Genomic DNA, 14614 nt, shown 5'->3' with positions numbered 1-14614 from the left:
GTAATTTAACTAATTAAAAGCAGTTGTAAGAGATTTTTTTATCATGCTGATTTTCCCTGAGTTTGTCTTGATCCTGCAGGTTATACTCAGGTATTTTTATTGGAAGTGGTTGAATTACTCTTCTTTAATTCTAACCTAAATCGGGTCAGACTGGAACTGGATCCCACCAGATATACTGATTTTGAAGTTGGTAAAAAATTACAAATCCATCACCTCCTCCATTTCCATCTTTTGTTATTCTCATTTAATTTACAAGTCTCTGCAAAGAGGTCTCTTCTTTTTATGTCTTCTTTCTGCTGTAGACATGAGATGGTTGAAGAAGAACCTGGTGCACGTCATGATCAAATGTTTTGATGAAGTATTTTGCTCCACCAGCCAAATGAAGGAACAAATTCCCTGATTAAGGTTTGGAAATCTCCTATCAATGCTCTCACGTTAAGGACTGTATTTACCTTGCATTGTTCAATTGGTTTTCAAACAAACAAACAAACAAACAACAACAACAAAAATCAAAACAAACATGAACAACAAAACTAAAAAAAAAAAACACTAAAAAAAGATACATAGTGAATCCCTTCTCTTCAGCCACTTCTTCTGGTCTTTTAAAATGGGGTGAAATGGTCCATTCTTGAAGGTTCAGTGATGTACAATAATATTCGTGTCCAGATTCTTGAATATGTTGTGTTCCCATCTTCTGCTTTTCAAAACTCAATGGAACACATAGTGCTTGGCATGCATAATTTTGCAGGGGCGGCTCAAGTAGTGCTGTAGGAGATCATAGAGCTAGAATAAATTGGGAGATATAGGCTGCTGTCAGACTTTAATTTTTAGAACCAGAACTTTATAAATGTGTCTTGTGACAAAGTGCCTGCTCAGTCTGCTCTGCAGTATTATGGGCAGCCTCAGCTTATTGTATTTTCACTGCTGTGAATGCTGGTATGTTATAGAAATTGAGCCTATTTTCAGTGGTTTAGAGGAGAAGCTGGCATGAGTATATCTGGGAAATAAATCCTTCATAAAAATATCTGCTTTGGTGCCTGACTTTCTTTCACAGACAGTAGATATACTTGCAGAAAAGTGGGCAGATACCACAAAGCTTAAAAGGTAGCATGCTGGAGTTTCAACCCTATATGCATTTTTTATGTACATAAGAAATATATATATATATTTTCATTTGCAAGCATTATTTATGCAATCTGTGAACTTACTGAGGTTTTAGTTATTACAAAACCAAAAAAGGCAGTTGTGAAGGAGGCAGGATGTTACTGAGATTTAACCACTAGCACTAGGAAGGTAACAGCAGTGCTTACATGTAGTAAAATAATGGAACCTTCTTCAACATATTACCAGTGCATAACATCATCAGGCATGCTGCTGCTGCTCCTAGTATATAGTATCCACCAAATCTAAAAATGGCTGTGACAGTAAACAGCATGAACGTAATCCATTGCAGCTCCTGAAAGAATCCATTGCAGCCCAGCCATATCCTTGATAATCAGATTGGTTATGACAACTGTCTGTAGCTATGTAAAAGTGAGAAGAGCTGCTGTACAGCAAAAAAATGTGTTGTGGCTAGTCCCTCAGCTCAGAGGGCAGGGTGTGGAAATGAATGTTCAGAAGTCCTCTGTTCTTCACACTATTTGTTGGTGCTTGCTTGAAAGAGAAAGTTTCAATACCGTTTGAATTTATATAGTGTTCAGTCACACAGACGGGTTTTCCTTTGACAGATTCAATGAGTAACAGTGGATTTAACAGGTGGTTGCCATGATGTACTCAGGCCTCTGTGACTCTTGACTAAGTTCCACATGACATGGTTTAAAAAACAATATCACCATGAAAAATCAGTGTAGTACATATTGTATGAATTAAAAACTGGTTAGCTCATAAGTCATAGGTGGAATTCTACGCTGAGGACAGTGTTTTTAGTCCAGTCTGGCTTTCAATTTTTTTTTTTTTTTTTTAATCGAGGCTCTAGGATGAAATATGTTACAGCTGGTAGAATTTGGAGTTGGAATAAAAAAAGGCAGAGAAGGAAATATGATTTATAATTGCAGTTGTCTTAGATTTCCCTCCAGATTCTGACTTTAAAATGCTGGCTGATCCATTGTGCGTGTCTGAGGAGTGTGGATGTGGTCACATCGTGCTGTCATTTGTCTGAGGAAATGTGGTGATGGAAATGGTTTACGTATATGCATAACTTGAAGGCCTGATAAATGCAGCCCTCTGAACAATACAGATTAATATAGGTAAATTAAGGGTCATATGTCTAAACATAAAAATATAACTATGCTTAGAAAGTGGAACTCTGTATTAAATATTCTTGAATAACATTTATAATAAGTAATATAAAACTAATAGAACTTGAGCATCCCATACAGCGATGTTACTGAAAGGGCTGAAGATGATGCTTGGATAGATGTAAAGATGTTTATCAAATAGAATAAGAAGATTATGTTACCTTTGGTGTTGCAGCAGGAAGACCATTACTGGAGTACTGTGTCCAGTCTTATAATCATTATTTTCATAATAAAGTTGGAAAAGGTTGAACTAGCATACATAAAATGCTCTTGGAGTTTCTAAAATATAGGTCTCTGACAGTTTTTTTTTTTAACAGATACACAGCTGTTAAAGGTATTATTTCCTCTGTCCATTAGAGAAATTCAGCCTAGAGTGCTAATGTCAATAGTGATTAATAATAGTGATTAATAGTGATTAATAGTGATTAATAACAATTTACCTAGATTTGTGGTGCATTTTCTACCTTTAAATCAAGAGCGAGTTTCTTCCTGAAAGAAGTCTGTAGCACAGATGATATTAGTGTCCAGGTATAGGAATAACACAGGTATTACAAAATGAACTGGTATAGTTATTGAAGTATAGAAGATCTGATACCTCTAGCTCAAAATAATTTTGCTCTCAGAGACTTGTGTTGCTAGAGAATGTACACAACTGAATGCAGCTACTGCTTTATATCAAATTGCAGAGGCTTGTGCTTTTGTTGTTGTAAGCTCTATTTCAGCGTTAATGAAGAAGAAAAAAGGACAGACAGAGAATTTTGAGGAACAATACCACTGACTTCTGTTTATTGCCTTAATGTTTTTACCTTTCCATTGGCAAGACTCAGTTAATGATGTACAAATAAAATCAAATTAAAGATTTCTGAGTGGAAATGGACCTAATAGTAATTGAAGGCTGGTTACCTTCAAAATCCTTTTTTGTCACTCATAAGATTGGCAGGTGATAGGACTAGGTGATTTGTAAGGAAGCTGACACAAATCAGATATTTCTGATTTCATTTCTCCTATGTACACTTAACTGACTATCAGGTGCTGCTTTCAGCAGTCCAGAGGAGCTGAGTCCAGTGGAGCTGAGCGACTGTTGTAGGTGGCAGCCTGGTCAGATGTAAAAGAGGACTTCAGCATACATCCTGACAATGTTTGAGCAATCAGTCTCAGGGATTGTCTAATAGGAAATTATTTCAGAGTGGCTCCTCCTGAGAGATTGTGCCTGATTAATTTCCTGCTCAGATTCTCAGATAAGACTCTGCAAGACAAATGATACCAGAAGTTGCTGTCTCATCAGGGGTTAATTGGGAAGATTAACATTTAAATTCATACCCTGCATTAACCCAAATTAACTTCACTTGTATAGGTGAGCCTTCATGCCTTCCAAGTCCCTTGAATTTCTTTTTCTAGCTTGCGTTCCCTTTGACAAAAAAAAAAAAAAAAGGCTTTAGTAAACATAGTTGTAAGTAGCTGAAGTCTGTCCTTCTTCTCTCACCCCTATCCAAGGCAATTGGAAATAGTCACTAGAGAGGGCAATTTGTGTTTTTAATGCACATTATATGGCGCCCACAGTTTTGATTATATTACATTGAATGTTAATGTTAAACTAGCTGGCAATAGAAGTTAGTGGGAGCAGATCATGTACAGTCAGACAGCAAGCGTATGGCATTTACATGTGTATGCTGGTCCTGCACTGACATGGAAATTGCTCTGACCCACGTGACCTATGTTAGCTGGGGAAATTCTATACTGAAGCCAATTGCCACACTTTCCAGATGCCAAAGGCAAACCTGCTCTAATCCTATAATCCCATTTCATAATATAGACTTCCATGTAGTTTGGAGCACAAAATGAGAATGTATCTTGCTCAGTTAAAATATTTAGCTTGGTATTCATTCTGGTGGCTTCACTGCATTCCAGCTGCAGGAGACAGGAATTTGAACATGGATTACTTAAGCCAAATTTTGCAGTCTTTAATTGAGCAAAATATTCAGAGAGCAATATAGTTCACTATCTTCTGTTCTTGCCAGTGAATTTGAAGTGCAGTGATAGGCAGAGGTCTTCCTTTGTGTCATTTTAATCTGGGGAATATTGTAAAGCTCTCCCTGTGTGGCTTCATTTTTATAAATTCCCTTCCCAGATATCCAAAGCATGTATTGTTCCATGGGAATTAGGTGACAGATCCTCTATATGCAAGAGAAGGTTTAAAATTTGGCTCATTGATCTTGTTATGGAACAATATTTCAAAGAAACACTTGAGGACAGCAGCACATACTCATAGATTTCTCCCACCTGCCCTCCCACTCTTTAACAAATACCTAAATCTGTCACACACAGTAAGTTTTACTCCTCATTTGTAAGTCTTTGTGGGCAGTAAATCATGGGTGGCTTTTACCAAATCCTGAATATCGGGGCCGAGTTTTTGAGCTCATTTGATGCTCCTTAAAAAAATACAAAGAAAATAAAAATATTCATTTAATCATTGGAATTTATCACTGTTCAGGAAAGAACAGAGACTAACAGAGACTAAAAAATTTCATAAAAAATATAAAAATAAGCAGCGGAGACATTGAGATGACGCCTATTACAAGCCATTGTTTTGAGAAGAATATTTCTGAAAATTTTAGTGAGGCTAAAATCAGGTTTACAGTTATTTTGGGCACGTTTAAATTCCCCCTCCCTGCCCTTTATTATGTATTCTTTTGACAACTTAACCAACAAGGTGACTATATTTTGGAGTCATTGTTTTATTGATACAACAGTAATATCCTCTTACATGACATCAGCTTGTCCCTCACCACAAAGGATCTCAAAGCATTTTATAAACCATATTGTGTTTAAAAAATATTAAAAAAATATTGTGTTTAAAAAATATTGTGTTTCAAAAATTACTTTGCTTCCTACTGACAAATATCCACTTCTGAGGCTAATGCAGCCACTTATGGCGGTGAATTTTAGGGGTCTGTTCTGAGGCCCAAGGTGAGTTTCCCATTAACTTAAGGAGCCCGATCTTTTGGCAGAAAGAATTTCTTATGAACTTAGAATTTCTTATGTAACTGAATTTGACATTGAACTTGAGCATACAGGAGAGGCAGGGGTCTCATATCCAGCCTCTTTTTGCCAGATGCCATATAGAATCTCATCAATAATGTCTTCTGAACTGTGTGTGAAGTTAGCTATGCTAAGTAGTTAATGCAGAAACTTGAAAACATTGGGTATTGTGCCTTTGCTCACATAAGCTCTCTTAAGAATTCATACATGTACTCTTTCCTTTGGCTGAAGGTGTAGGCTTTAAAATGTGAATGAGCTGTTAAGTGTGTACAACAAATCAAAATGTCAAGAAGAGAGGGTGGTCTTTAAGATTCAGGTAACATCATGCCAACACAACACTGCACTGGGTTCATAAGCCCGCTTGAAAGGTTTGGATGTTAATCCTGTTGTTTCATGTTTAACCTTTGCACAGCACTTCAAGTGTGGAGACGCTATTATATGCCCACTCCCCTTTATGGCAACATGCATAAACAGTGTAGTGAGCTGTTTCCTACTGTTAGAGGATACCTAGTTCTAAGAGGATTTAAGAAGTGGAGCCACTTTGATTTGGAGTCTCTGGCAGATAAAGTTCAGCAGTTTTCTTAGTTGACTCTCTAGCACTGAGTAAAATTTAATCTTGCTATCCTATCCCCTAGGTATCTATTTTGCCATTGATTTCAATGGACTAGCGTTTCACACCTGGTTTATCCATGTTGGTATTTAAGTTTTTATTCCAAGTCTCAGAAATCTTGAAAGCTTTGGATCCTGTGGTGTAATGATTTACAGAAAACTCGAGTTCCTCTGTGTGATGGGCAGGAAGACTCTGTACTGGAGTAGTCTTGCTCTGGTGGAATGAGCTCCATGACTGCTTGCAAGGCATTGGATTCTGTGAATGGGAGGGCTGCAACTTCTCAGAAAGCAATTTGTTTGTATTCAGAAAGAGTGCACATTCTAAGCATGGTTTCTGGTTCAATTTGTATTGATTATGTAACAGCAGGTTGTACCATCTGTTCAGCAGTGGTATATCATCCTACTTTCTTCTATCACATATTTCTGTTACTGAACTTACGCTTGGATTTCAGTTTAGATTTTGGTAATGGGTGTTGCAAGAGAAAAATGTGCCATGGTCTCCTCCTGGTCTTGCTTATATTTTCCTTAAATGTCTTCTTTCTATGTGATGGGTGGACAGCAGCATTTTTAACAGATGTTTTTGACAGGGTATTGCATAATTATTTTTCAAGTGGCTTCTAAAAGCAGATGTTTCCATGTCTTTGTTCTTTCCCCTCTTGACACTTTAACACAAACAGCAGATTCCACTGCTGCTGTCCTTCAGATCTAGTGAAGAAAATAACATAGCAGTGATGTTGGATTTTTTTTCAGCCCATTTGGCAATAAAAAATATGTACCGGCACAGTTCTCCTCCCTTTCTCTCTTGTTACTAGCGCTGCTTACACATACTATCTCAGTCTTTCTCTTATAGAAACACTGTTTCTCTTTATGACCTTAGCTTGTCCTTGAGTATTTGATTTTTACTTTCTTCCAGGATTTTGTGTCTAGCAGCTTTCTGAATAACTGGGAATCTTTTACTCCCTGGCACTTCAATGTATGATTTTTTACCTCATGCCAAGGTAGATCCAACTGTCACCTGTGGCACCTCCATCACTATCATGACTGTTTAGTATGGCTTTTTTTTTTTTTTTTTGTCAAATAGCCACATTTTCTTTTCCTCTCTCACAAATAGAGATTCAGCAACAGGACTTTTCCATTGTTTACTGAAATAGCCCTGCTTTCTTGCAAACCATTTTGTAAGAGGACATCCTAATCTGACTACTTGTTCCTCAAAGACCAAGGGAATGCAACTAAGAATGAAATAAAGGGCAGGCCCAAACAAGTTTCATCCAGCTATAATTTATCATTACAAAAGATGAATTTCAGCTGTTAGTCTAAAACGATGATAAATGCTTGGATCAAGAAAACAAAAGCTTTCTAGTAAATCTATTCTGTGTCTTAATTTAACCCTCATGGATTTTACCTCCAGTATGCAGAACATCATCTGATGATATAACACTACAGCCACATTACAGATTTTGTCGTGTTCTGATTGTGGGTTATTTACTAACTGGTGTGGGTCTAGTAAAAGGGGTTCAGATTTTCTGGACTTGGAGGGAAAGCTAAGTATCTTTGAAAGACATAAGATATTTTAAATTTCATGACAGCTTTACCTGAAGCACAGTGTCACAGAATGGTTGAGGTTAAAAAGAACCTACGGAAGTCAACCTCCTGCTCAAAGCAGAGTCAACTATAGCAGGTTGTTTAGCGCTATGTCCAGCTGGGTTTTGAATATCTCCAAAAGTGAAGACTCCTAACCCTCTAGACAACCTCTTCCAGTGTGTTTGACCACCGTCGCTGTGAGAGGGTTTTTTCTTGTATTTAATTGGATTGTCATGTATTTCAATTTGTGCCTAATAATTCATATACTTTTTCCCATAAGAACATTTTGGGAGACAGTGTCAAAAACCCTTTTTAAGTCAAGATAAATAATATCTTCTGTTGGTTCACTGAACCAATCACAGAATCACAGATTGGTTTAGGTTGGAAGGGACCTTTGGAGGTCATTTGGTGCACCTACCTTGTCAAGCAGGGCCGCCTAGAGCAGTTTGGTTTTGAATATCTCCCAGGAGGGCCACCTGCACAGCAAAGAAGGGTTTTCTGGTGTTCAGAGGGATTCTTCTGTGTTTCAGCTTGTGCCTATTGCCTCTTGTCCTGTCCCTGGGCATCACTGAAAAGAGCCTAGAAGGTGCTAGTTCTCCAAATCCTCTTTTCTGCCCTTCTTGAAGACAGTTGTAGCATTTGCTTTCTCCCACTCAGGAACCTCCTCTGACTGCCATAACCTGTAAAAGATAATTGAGAATACTCTCACAATGACATTGGCCAGCACTCATGGGTGCATCCTATTTAGTCTTGTGGCATTGTGGGTATTCAGTTTGTTTAAATATTCCCTGACCTGATTCTCTTCCACAAAGGAAAGTCCTCCTTTCTTGCTCCAGACTTCCCCACCGGTGTCTGGAGCCTGGGATTCCTGAAGGCAAAAATCATAGAATCACAGAATATCCTGAGTTGGAAGGGACCCGTAAGGATCATTGAGTCCAAAAGTCTTTCATAGTAAAGACTGAGGTGAAGAAGGCACTGAATACGTTGGCCTTTTTTTGTACTTTGTCATCAGGTCCCCTGTCCCGTTCAGCAGCTAGTCCAAATTTTCCTATGTCTTCCTTTTGTTGCTGATGTACTTATAGAAGCCATTCTTTTTGTAGTTCACATCCCTTGCCCGATTCAACTGCAGGTGGGCTTTATCTTTCCTAAACCTATCTCAGACTGTGTGCTTGTATTCTTCCTGGTTGCACCTATTTCTCCTTTCACATCTTATATATGTTTTTTGTGTTTGAACTTTGTCAGGAGCATCTTGATCCATTCAGACCTCCTGCTACCTTTTCTTGAGTTACTGCACATGGAGATGAACTGTTCTTGAGCACAGAGGAGGTGATATTTGAAAATTGCTTGTGCCCTGCTATATTTTCCCTCCACAAATACTGTGTTGGGTAAGGATAATTTCCAAAGATGAGAAAGGCCAAGTCCTCTGAAGAAGACCTTATTTACTTCTTTGTGATGAGGTGATCAACAGCAGTTAGTGATGTTGCCCATGTTGGTTGTTCCAGTTACATTACTTGTAAGCTCATAGCTGTATCATTTCTAGTTGCTCAAAAGCATCTCTGAAGGGAGGCAGTAAAAACTTGATCATCTGAGAAATTAAAAAAATTTACTGGAAAGATGATTAGAAGATGTGCCACAGGAAACAAGAATACATTGGAAAGTGAAAGGACTGGATGATACTATTTTTTTTTCTTCCCACTTTCTTTTGTCTTTTCTTTTGCAACAACAATGTTCATCATTGTTACTGCTTCTGCTTGTGGCACCAGATGCCAGAATGACAGCTTAGGTGAACAAGGGGACTTAACTAATACCAGCAATCTCTAAACTTTCTTATCTTTTGCTTTTACAATGAAATGTTTGAAGCTTTATATGCTTCATTTTTTATTATTCTTTTTTTCCCTTTTACTCCTTCCTGTGTTCTGTCTTGGTGATTATCTTGGTGTTTTAATTTTCTGGCAAGTCTAACAGTTACTTTTTCCCCAACAAAAACGATTTTATATTGGTTTTCTCAAGACAGAAAAGTTCAGTGAAGAATGCATTTGCATTTGACTTTTTATGTTTTCCTTTTCCCTGAACTCTCTCTACTGTATCTGATTTTCCTGCTGTGTAATAAGTCTTGATGACCACAAAAGGGTCATGACAGAATTTTATTTTATTTTTTTTGTTCTCCGGATATCTATTGAATTATCTAGTCTTCTACGTACTTGTTGTCTTATTTTATCTCATCTCCCTCATCTGTTTTTTTGAGGTTTTAATTTCTTTTTAAAGTGCTGCTAGGCATCCTTATGCCAAAAAAAGACATGTTTACTTCAGCAACTGAAGATATAAATGCAGCCTTGCAAAGAGAGCCCAGTGGTCAGTCTCATATAACCATGGGAAACTTTCTTACAGAATGCAGCAAGTGAAAGGAGAAAGTTTGCTAATTTTAGTATATTTGTTAGCTATGTGAAACAGTTTAACCATAATCCCAAACTCCAAAAAAGAAAGAAAAAAGAAAAGGAAAGAAGAAAAAAAGTAAAAAGTTAGTGGCTGCTGTACCATAGTTATTTCCTTCTTTTCCAAAGTGTAATCCAACTTTTTCTTGAATTAATGTACGCAAGTCACTTTAACTGCTGGCTGCATAACTTTTGGCAGTTTACTTGATATTCCAACCAATCTTTGTATAAAGAACTGTCTGAATTGTTTATAGGTTTGTCCTCCTGCCCAGAGTTTAGTCCACGATCTCTTATTTTGAAAACAACTGCACTTAGGGGGGTGTTATTAGGTAGTTTGGGCCTTGCATTGAAAGGCTGTGGTTAGTGGGCTGAAGATTCATAGAACTTAGAATCATTAGACATGTGTTTATCAACAGTCAAAAAAGAATAAAGCAAATGAGGCAATTCCACCTAAATATTCCTGTTCAGTATTCTTTCTGTGCAGTATGACAGTAATTTATATTTTCACAACAAAATCTATTTTTGTTTCTTAAATTCTTGGAATTGTAAAGCCACAAAGAAATAAGAAGTGATATGGGAAATTATTCTCCTCACATTAAATGTAGGGTAATAAAGGAGCTAACTGAGTGCAAGGTGAAGATCAGGAAGACTACAGCTATTTCTACCATTCCTTTTTCAAGTTTTTGTGTTTTGTTAACAAGGTAGATAGGAGTCTTTGACCCTTACAGTTGCACAGTTATGGAATTCAGTATTAATCTGATGTTAAGGCAGTGTAAAAAGTGTGTAAACAACATTTTAATGTCTTCAAGAATGTACCTAGATGAACCTAGGCTTTACATTATCTTATCTTCATAGGGAAGGGCAGTAGATTGAAGGAATTGCCATTTTTGAATCTGATCTGGCTCTGGCTGAAATTAATGATACATCACTTTTCTTAAAAAAAAAAAGGAAAAGAAAAGAAAAAAAAGAGCTATCTTTGAAGAACTTTATTCCCCATTTGAAAGCAATGATGCTTATAACATCGTTTTGTGCCTGGGAAAACTAGCTCTGCAGAACAATAGGTTTAATTAGTTTAGGTGCAGAGTTTCACGGATACCACTACGCTGTTTCTAGAACTCAGCAGCTATTTATGCACAGTGCTATACTATTTGGAAAGAGATGATGTGAACTCATCCCTTTTTAGTCATCAGAGAATCCAAATGGGAAATTTATTCCTTGTAGCCATATGACCAAATATGCATGTGAAGAGACCCATGATCCTAGGTATAAACACATTATTGCCAAAACCAACCATTCAGTTCCCCCAGTTGTTAAAAAGAAAGGAAGAACTTTTATTGAAAGGGAAATTAACATTGCAAAATAAAACACTGCAAGAACCTGGGAAGTTGCAAAATAAACCTCTGTGCTTTCCTATGCAGTTTCATTAAGGTACAGATTTTAACTGCATCGTATTTAACTTAATTGTTTCATACTGTCTGGAACTTATGTACCATATTTAGAGATATTTAGAAGAGAAACAATCTCAGAATAATTAGTAATTGAGAACTCACTGAAGGCAGGTAGGTTATGGGAAAAAGGTTGTGTCTACTATTGGAAATGAGGAAAAGAGTAGCTAGAAAGAAGAGACTGATAATTTTAAATATATTTCCCTCCTTCCACCAATTCTGGAACAAATGATAAACAATCTCATTTTGAACACGTAGAAAATGAAGAGTTGAATAGCACCCAACTTATGAATAACAGTCAGGAAAAAACACGTTAATGGTCAAGTTGTGTCAAGTCAATGTACAACAGAACAGCAGACTCTGGTTACAGAAGTATTAGTAAGTCTATCCTGATTTTAGATCTTTGATATTGTTTTATATGACATTCTAATACAAAATCAAGGCAAATGTTCTCAATGAAACTACCACAGAGTGGGTGCAAAATGGCTTACTGATTGTATCTAAGTGGTACTTTTCAGTCGTTCTTTGATATTTTGAAAAAGTATGTATTGAGTATCCAGTATTCAAGATTTTTAGTAGTGTCCTTTTATGGTGGTATAGAACAGGCTTTTAAAATTTACAGTTGACACCAAACTCAATATACATAGAAGAAAATCAATATAATTCAAAATTATATTTACCTATAAAGTTCAAGGGCTTTTTGACAGGCAAGTGCAAGTTGTTGCATTTAGACAAGAATAATAAACTGGGTAGATGAGGGATGGAGAACCCAATACCGCACAAAAAGTACTAAGGTTACAGTAGATCTCAAAATGAATGTTAGCCAACAAGGTGATTTAAAAGGAGATATTTGAATGTGTGGAAGTTGAAGAGTCTAAAGAAAAGTCTGAAGAGAGAACAACTTAGGAGTATAAATAATAGTATAAGCTGCTGGATGAAAGGTTCTGATTAGAAGGAAGGAAAACAGTTCTAATAGGCAAGGGGGGGTTGAAGTACTGGAAGAGATTGCCTAATGATAGCTTGGAGCATCCATCAACAGATTAGACAAACATCTGTTAGGAATGACATGGTTATAACTCAGCCTGCCATGGTGTGGGAGGAGTGGAAATGGGTAACCTCTGGAGTGATTCTGTGTTTCTGTTTATGACATTTTCCTGCAGAACTGTTATTAAAAACAAGAGTTACAAGAAGAACACTAGTGATTCCAGCCTTCTGTGCACACGTTAATATTACTGCAGTGCATGTAGTCTGCATGAGCTGCATGCTGCATGTTGCAACAGCATGAGCTGTTGCAACAGTGCAACAGCTGTTCATTGTATTTAGCAGGTAGTTTTTTTACTTCATTCGCTCAATTCATGTAGTGCAGTGCAGGTTTGGCCCAAAGTCCATCATTAGGCAGCTTGGTTTAATAGGTGGGTCACTGGGTACAGTCAGACAGACAAAGTATTTCTTGCTCTACCAGTGGCTGTTTTGTAACCCAGTTTAAATCTCTTGGGCTCCCTTTGGATTCTTTCTTGTGTTTTGTTTGCAATATCTTCTTGCCCTGCATGATTCAAGGTCATGCTTCATGCAAGCTTGGGTAAGAAGGGATTATTACACTCTGGGTGTTTTTGTGGCACCTGGCATTATGGTGCTTGAACTTAATTGAGTCTTCAGTGTGCTACTGTAGCACAAGTAACAAGCCACAATAACAGTCACTGAAGACCACAAGTCTTTCTGTTGACTCCAGTGGAAGTAATTGAATCAGGCCCTGAATGAATGAAGAAGGGCTCTTAAAAGGATATTCTTGGTCAGTAGTCTATCCAAATGTCTTGGCATCCTTCTGCCATCTTATTCTACCATTCTTATTTGCTTGTGTAAGCTGTCATCTTACTCTGATTTGATGTGTCCCTGCTGTAGCATTCTGAAATAAGGAATGCATGAAATATGTCTTTCATATGAGTGTGCATTCTAGTTTTGCTCAGACATGTCTGTGGTCAAAAACTGATATTCTCTGTCTAGTCATAGAGTTCAGAGGCCACACTTTTAACTTATCTAGTAAAGCTTATTTTCCTAGAGAATTGGCTTGTACATGAAGTGTATAGAGAATGGAACATTTTAAAAATTATGTGTAACTCATACACAAATACAGGGCTAGGAGCAGAAGTCATAGAATGTCACATGTGAGAACCTTTTTTTTTTTCCATTTTTTAGTTTTGCTGTCATTTTATAACAGTATTTCTTTAAGTCTTACATAATATCTTTTCTTTTTCTTTTTCTTTATCTTTTTTTTTTTTTTTTTCATTGGGGAAGAAATCAGACTCTAATGGTGAGACAGCTTAAAAATAATTGTAACTAGGAACTGGGCCATGATTAAAATTGTTCAGCTGTTCATTTTATTGTTTGTTCCCAAAACCTTAAATGCACTCTCTGAGAACAATAACAACAGTTAGCATGTAACTCTGTATGGGCCAATTCATGCAGTCCTCTCTGAGCCCTTTCTTACTCCAGAACTCCTGTTTAGAGTGCTTTGTAAGGGAGTCGGGGTTGGAACTATATGTTCTAACTATTTTGTAATATTAACATGGAAGCTACCATGGGGTAAGAAGAAAAAAGCTGAGAGAAAGCAATGAAATGAAATCTATCCTACTAGCATATTTGGATTCAGGAACTGTATAGAAGAGAGCAGGATGTGATGTCCCCTTTGGACAATACCTGCATCTCAACTTCACAATGTAACTTCACAATGAGGATTATAGTGATAGAAACTTCAAAGAAAAACAAAATGTACAGAAAAAAATGATGGCCATTTGCTACACTAAACTTTAAACTGGCTTCATAAGTAAGAAATCATTTTTTGTGTTAGTTGACCTTAGCTGGTGCATGGAAGATGTTAGCTTCCTGAAGCATTGATTTGTTGACCTTCTTGGTTGCTCTGACCTCCAGATTGATTTGACCTTCTTCGACCTGCAGATGCTTGGCACTTCTGTTATTATGAATGGACTTTTTACACATCTTCCAAAATACTGGTCTGTGTTTCCACTTCCAGAACAAGCTTCTAAGAATGGTGGTGAAATGTAGGGAACTTTAACCTGTTGTGACTGAGTTGTGACAGAAGTGATGAGTTACATTTGGTGTGGGATTTTCAAAACTCCATTGTTTTTCGACAGCTGCTGGAAGTTGAAGTCTTAGAGGCACTTGTGAAAGTTGCTCCCAGAGAGTCTATTTATAG

General features: G+C 37.1%; 1 long non-coding RNA gene across 41 annotated transcripts in view; it reads left to right on the top strand.

The window, feature by feature from the left end:
• The window catches only part of LOC118250285 (uncharacterized), a 223119-nt gene that overhangs the window by 61055 nt on the left and 147450 nt on the right, over positions 1 to 14614 (top strand). For 36 of the 41 annotated variants that reach the window (XR_007708311.1, XR_007708283.1, XR_007708284.1 and 33 more), the window contains one exon: positions 303 to 405. The exons of the other annotated variants lie outside the window; for them this stretch is intronic. This is a non-coding gene — a long non-coding RNA (uncharacterized LOC118250285). The remainder of the gene's footprint in view (positions 1 to 302; positions 406 to 14614) is intronic. 41 annotated transcript variants of the gene reach the window in all.

This window comes from Cygnus atratus, chromosome 5 (assembly GCF_013377495.2).
Source record: "Cygnus atratus isolate AKBS03 ecotype Queensland, Australia chromosome 5, CAtr_DNAZoo_HiC_assembly, whole genome shotgun sequence".
In the NCBI taxonomy this organism is placed as follows: domain Eukaryota; kingdom Metazoa; phylum Chordata; class Aves; order Anseriformes; family Anatidae; genus Cygnus; species Cygnus atratus.
Note: the sequence above shows the minus strand (reverse complement) of the source record. Positions and strands in the feature narration are given on the sequence as shown.